Below are 6842 nucleotides of genomic sequence, written 5' to 3'. Positions count from 1 at the left end.
GAGAGAGAGAGAGAGAGAGAGAGCAGCGGGCTAATAAAAGGGAGAGATGCTCACTTGAGAGGAGTTGAGGAGACCTGTGGCCATGATAACTGCAGTATAAAACCAAAATAAGTCTGAGATTCAGATTGTAAAAACCAATGAAGTGAAGGAAAAAGATCTAAATCAGTTATTAAAAAAGGAAAATATAACTATCACCATTAACATTCCGTACATTTGCCAATGACATTCACATTCTTTATTACGTGGGTGAGTTTATTAATTTGTCATGCTCATTTTGTGTGTATGAGCTTGAGTGTGTTTGTTTGCATGCATGCGTACATGCGTTGATGAGCATGCGTGTGTGTGTGTGGGTCTATGTAAATTGTGTACTAAGGTGTGTGTGCATCCACTATGTCTAATTACCTCTGCTGATTTTAGGTGCTGATTTATTCTGGCCATGCAGCTGTAGCTAGCTGACAGATGAGATCCAGTTAATGTCAGAGTAGAATAGAATTGTGCCATCGTCCATTACAAAATCATGAAGAAGGCTGAATAATATGGAGGACCACAAGTGTCACGGAAATAGTAATAAAGCATTTAATTAATTAATAACTAATTGTACAATAAAAATAGGCATTAATAAATTTGTTTACAAATTAATTTATTAGTCTAATTGACTAAATTACAAAGTAATTCATTATTTGATATTTTAATGGGCAATAAAAAGAGGAATTATAAAAAGAATTTACAAATGAAATATTAATCCATCAATAAATAGTTCAAATTAAAAAGGGATTTACAAAAACAACCATAAAACAGTCAATAAGTACATCATTTAAAAATACATTAATGAATTCATAAATAAATAGTGGAATTTAAAAATCTATTTGAAAATGCAGTTTAAAAAGAGAAATAAATAACTGGATTCACAAATTGAATTTATTCATAGATTAATAAATTAATTTGTAAACAAATTTATTAATGCCTATTTTTATTGTACAATTAGTTATTAATTAATGAAATGCTTTAATACTATTTCTGTGACACTTGTGGTCCTCCATAAATAAAACCTGCATCCAGGGGTATTACGTCTCTACTAAGCTGCTGTGTATGGTTAATAAGTATAAATAATGGAAGCATTTGAATGTATTTTCTTCAGAGTAGATAACATTAAGTATTCGTTGGTCTTTTATGTTAATCGTATATTTGAAATATACATTTTTAATTTTTATATCACTCCCAGTTTAGATGCAGACAAGGCGTAATACTGTACTTAACCATGAACTGTATGTTAAGATTTGAAAGCAGTCCAATGCTGATATGTGTGTTATTATTAGAAGCCATTTTAGAGCCGTTCACCGTATTTGTATTCCGATGTGTGAAGACACAGCAAGCCTAGAATCCCCCTGTGAAGGACTCTTCTCTCCATCGATAGAGTCTAGTAGTATAACAAGACTTCCATTCTGCTGATTTGCATTGCATCTATTAGATACTATCTTATTTACTTGAAGAGAATCTTACTAGTTTCAATCAAAATGTATGTTTTCTAACAAAAGTATTTTTTTCTGTTTCTTCTTTTGAGGAAAGAAAGCTATTGCCTCTTATGAAAATAAAGTTTAGAAAATAGATGAAGAAATTAAGGGTTTCACTCCAAAATACTCTACTTCCATTTGGGGGGGAAATTGTCACCTGATATTCATTCTTCAGTATTTCAAAATGCAACTGATTATATCACTTAAAATGTTTATTGTTTACTATTTTGCAAGCAAAGATCTTTAGTCAGTGAGTAACTTCAACAGCATTCCATAATGAGTTGTACTTCAGGCGTCATTTTCAATCATTGGAAATCTGATTTTGGAGTGAAACCCTTCAGATAGATATAAAGAATACAGATTATTACATTACTGAATCCAAACAAGAGAGTTCTATCATTAGTCCGTCTGTTCTGAAGTGTACTGTACTGTGTGTACAGCGCTGTATGTCCATTGAGTGGATCATGCTGTTCGTGTCCCAAAGACAGGTGTGTTTGTGAGTGTAGTCTCTGTTGTGCCTTAATGGAAGTTGTGGTGTTTCTGTCATTTATCTCAAGTGCCTGTGTGACTATGACACTCTCTGCCCTTGTTGCCCCACCCTCCCCCCTCCCCCTCCCCCACCTGCCTGCACTGAAGGTGAGAGGTCAGATGGGTGTAAGGCATCATCAGTAACTACTTATGTAGGGACCGGAAAAACAACACTTTGTCTTAACACATCCAGAAGCTTTCGTTTTTAAATTTCCCCGTAATCCTATTGGCTGATCTGTCACCTCTGGAGCCAGTGAATAACCTGTATTTTCCCTGAGTTATGTCCTCGCCGTTAGCTTTACCCAGGCATATACTGTACAACACAGTGTATACTGTGAGTAATGGAGCTCAGTCTTCAGGCCGCTCACCTTCAGTGAAGCAAGGTGTGTGTGTGTGTGTGTGTGTTTTGTATTGTTGTGATTGCAGTGCTTCACTATCTGTCTACCCTTGTGGCGCCCTCATGTACGCTCTCTCTTTCTGTAGCTGCTCGCTTCACCTTGTCTGCACTACTACCCCACCCCCACCCCCCTCCCCCAAAACCCAGCACATTGAGTGGTTTTGCACTTGACTCTCCCAGGCCTACTCCAGAGGCAAGAGGTTGTATTCTACTATATTATAGAGAAGGATTGGACGATGGTGTCACTTGCACTTCAGCTGCTTCCAGGAAGCCTGGTGTCAATGTTAACCATTACCTGACTTCAGTGAACAAAACAAAGCCAGAGCACTCGACCTGTCCTTCCGAACTCCCATCACCGATCCATCAATAAACATGGTGCACAGTTAACTCCATCATCTGATCCTTCTTTATGGTTTTCTGCTGACCGCAGACCGTCCTGTCCCTGTTCTCCTTCTGTGCATATGAGCCTCCCTGAATATTCCTGTGACCCATTCTTTGACGTCTTTGTTTGATTCCTCCACAAAGCTGGTGATATTTGAAAAAAAAATGTGAAATAAATCTTTTACTCGTCTTAAACTGTTTTTCTGTGTATCATTAAGTATGCTGGTTGGGGTGGGGATGTGAGTACATATGTCACGTTCACTTCCAGGATCAAACGATTATAGTTTAGGCCCTGACCGTATCACCGCATCACACTTAGCCCATATATCCTGTGTGATCTTACAGTGCACTTAACCAAATACGGCTAATAGCAGATAAATTGGCAGAGGTGAGTAGCAGAGGAGCTCTGCCCCCATCAAGCTGTGGCCAAGGTTATTAAGACAGATGGGTAAGTGATTCTCATTATGCTCACATTTAGTACAATCTCACTGTAATTTTCAAAGCAGCCCTCTAGCCTGGCCGAAACCCTCTCTACAGTGTGTGTGTGTGTGTGTGTGTGTGTGTATGTGTGTGTGTGTGTGTGTGTGTGTGTGTGTGTGTGTGTGTGTGTGTGTGTGTGTGTGTGCGTGTGTGCATTAACCAATTCACATCAAGATGTCGGGCATGGGCCCAAGGGAGCGGAGGTTCAGGCGAACACAGCAGATGGAAGCAGTGCTGCTGGCCACATGGTGGCAGTAGTGAGTCACACACAGGGCCCATTTCTTCAGCAGGGGATAGAGCAAGGGGGAGGGGAGCAGGGGGGCAGAGGGGTTGGGGGGCAGGAGACAGAGGGTGCCACTGTGAAACCAAACAACAACACTTATCAGAGATGTCAAACTCCTAACGTGTAACCTTTTGTACTGATTCACCCAGATACAGTCTGCCCCGTGAGACAAAACACTGTAGGGTTCTGCTTATCTGTATCAGACCAGTCTAGTCTCTCAGGGTGTGTGTGTGTGTGTGTGTGCGTGTGTGTGCGCACCCGTGCTCATAACTGTTCTCTCTCTTCTGCCTCATGCCAGGATTTCTGCTCTGCGCTACTCTGCAGGGATGAGATGCCATCCTCTTTCATCTCCTCTGTATTTAATTTAATCTTCCCCTTGAGCTATTCCATGCGGGGCCATGCACATGAATTAAAGAATTGTAAAATCAATATAAATCATGATTGGAAGCCAATATACAGATGTCAGTGTAGGAGAAATGTGCTCATACTTTCCTTTTCTTTTTTTTTGTTCTGGTCAGCAAGATTGAAATTATGAAGTGCAATCCAAAAAGCCTTTGCAGTGCCATGATATCTGCCTGAAGTTATGAGCACAGCCACTAGAGGGCAGATAACAACCATTTTACACCATCAAAGCAAACTCACCACAGACTGCTGTGCATGTAACTAAATACTGGACAGTACAACGTTGTCGAACAGGCAAAAAAACAAAAAACACTGTTTTTCTTTCTCTCTCATTTGTTTCTAATTCTTATCTTTTAATTGCTGTGAGAGTGATTGTCATGTGCACATATAGGCACACACACACACACACACACACACACACATACAGAGGGAGGGAGGTGTAGGAGGGCTTTCCTGTCCCATTAATCCTGACCAGGGGTTAGTCATGTTGTCTCTGGGCTGGTTTTGCTGGTTGACATATGGCACTGATGTCACTCTCATCACTCCGCTCTGAGCTGTGATAGCCAGAGGCTTGTGCAATCCCAGATTGACACATCAGGCTTAGTCACTGTAACCGCTTTCCAGCACCAAGTGTCAACACTCTCGCAGCATATGCTTCCCAGTCGGCAAAGAGGTTGTATAACTCTGGAAGATGACTGCAATACAGTGCAGCTGGCCACACTGACAGTGTCAGTTAGCGTTATTATTATTTTTTTTAATCATGTGGATGTACATACACACTCATTTGCATGTGCATGTGAGTACACATACACACACATGCACATACATACTCCCCCACAACCTTTAGACACGCTGGCCTCCCTTTATTAGACTACAGCCCTGCTCCTGGCCCCAGTGCAGCTTGCTGTGATATGAAATCTGACACTGTCAATTTGCCTCCCAATCCGTCAGACTGTGGATTGGATTCAGATGGCAGTGTTGTGAGGCCCGGGGTCTCTGAGCTGTGGCCTAGGCAACCGCTCCCCACCATCCACCCACTGCCGTACCCCCACGAGTCCCGTCGACGGTGAAATCGCCTGCAATCTCCCGTTAAATGTTCCCACTCCCAGACTCGGCGCTAGATTGTTTTCTGGTCCGCAGGTAGGGGCGGTGCTCAGAGTCTCCCTCGGGCGCAGAGGTGAATCGCAGGGACAAAGATAGCTTAAAAACAACAGTTTCTGTCTGGAAGCACTTTGTTTCTTCTATTCTGGTGCCGTGAAGCTTTGGATTTGTCATGGTTGCAAATTACACCCCACACGTTTTCATTTAAGTACATGTCCCAGCTATTATGAAAGAAGATACATAATTACCCCACAAAATCACACTTTTAGATTCTCATCGCTATGTGTCTGTCAAAATAGAAGCCATGCAGTCACATTTCCAGGCACAGTAACAATCAATAGGAAAGCAGGGTTCATTTCCACAAAGTCAATAACCATACTCCAGTCACGCTGTCATCAGCTGTCATTTCAGAAACTGTGAGGGACTCCGCTACCATACAATGTGAGGGAGCGTATTGCAGGTAATAGAGCCATCATTGCTGCTCGCCCCACCTGACCTTAACAGTGGGCCATCTATGAAGCAGCAGGGCGGGATTGAGCTTGTATCCCAGCCTGCACCGGGCCAGTGGTGCTTAACGCTTCCCCACCTTTTCTACTGCGCTATAGGCCTCTACCTTATTGTTCTGGGCTGCTGGGACCTCTGCAAGATTTACTGCTAGATCCTCAATTGATTACACCGCCTTCTCTTGTTAGACGTTTCACAATGGTCAGATGAGGAAAAACACGCTCTCCGGTTGTGCTCCATCTCAAGATGTTATGTTTATACTTTAACAAAGTAAAGTTGCAAATATTCCAAGTAGGTTAGAGTTCTGAATAACTTTCCCTAAGTTTCCGAACTTACGACCTGTAACAGCTGCACTCAAACGCACCTGAATATAAATCGGGGTATAAAAGTCGAGCTTGGGAAAATAACGTTGTATTCAGCATATCCAATATAGCGTAGTCTATGGGCTATTTTTAGTCTGGTGTACCACAAAGATCCTGGTGCAGGGGTTGGACCATTAGCCTCAGAATGGCTCCTCGGTGACATTGACAGAGCGCCGAAGAGGATTTCATCTGATATGGAGCCATCAGCGCCTGGTAATGATCAACATCGCTCACTCTGTCAAAGCAGACAGACAAAAGAAAGAGAGCATGGAAAAGAAAAGTTAGAGAGCGGTAAGATAGTAGGAGAGAGGGTGAAGGAGGTGAGTAGGCAGAACGATCAAGAGGAAGCGGAGAGCAAGGTGAGATCAAGAGGGGAAGACGCAGAAAGGAGGGGGGGAATCTGCTGAGGTGTGCTGAGAACAAAGTCGGTCCTGACCCTTGGGTTTTACCTGTAGAGGCCCAGCGGGGCGCCGGAGGAGAGAAACTCTGACTTTTTTAGAGTGAGAGGAAATGACCCAGCACCTCCACTAAATGACAGTTTCTGACAAGCGACACGAGTTTCAACATGAAGCCCCAAATGCGACAGACTCTGTTTCTCCCTGCCGGATGGCCATACAGCCGCCTAACGGCCCGCATCTATCTCTCCGAGCAGAGATGACCCAGCCGCAGAGAGAGAAGAAGGGCTTTCTCTGATGGTGGATGAGAGAGTAATCAAAGTGAATTACGCCAGGCTGAGAGTTTTAATTCCAGCCTGGCGGTATGTCACTCTCTGTAGCCCTGCAGGCCTCTCTGTCACAGCTCTAAAGTGATAAATAACTGGGGTAAATAATAAATCTACCCTAGACCGCAGTGGGAGGGAGGGAGGGTCTGTGAGTTTTAATCCCTAGAGTGAA

The sequence above is a fragment of the Centroberyx affinis genome, unplaced genomic scaffold, assembly GCF_046629955.1.
Source record: "Centroberyx affinis isolate AG114_WGS23_722 - 3 ecotype Tasmania unplaced genomic scaffold, CSIRO-AGI_Caff_v1 ptg001231l_1, whole genome shotgun sequence".
Taxonomy (NCBI): Eukaryota; Metazoa; Chordata; class Actinopteri; order Beryciformes; family Berycidae; genus Centroberyx; species Centroberyx affinis.
Note: the sequence above shows the minus strand (reverse complement) of the source record.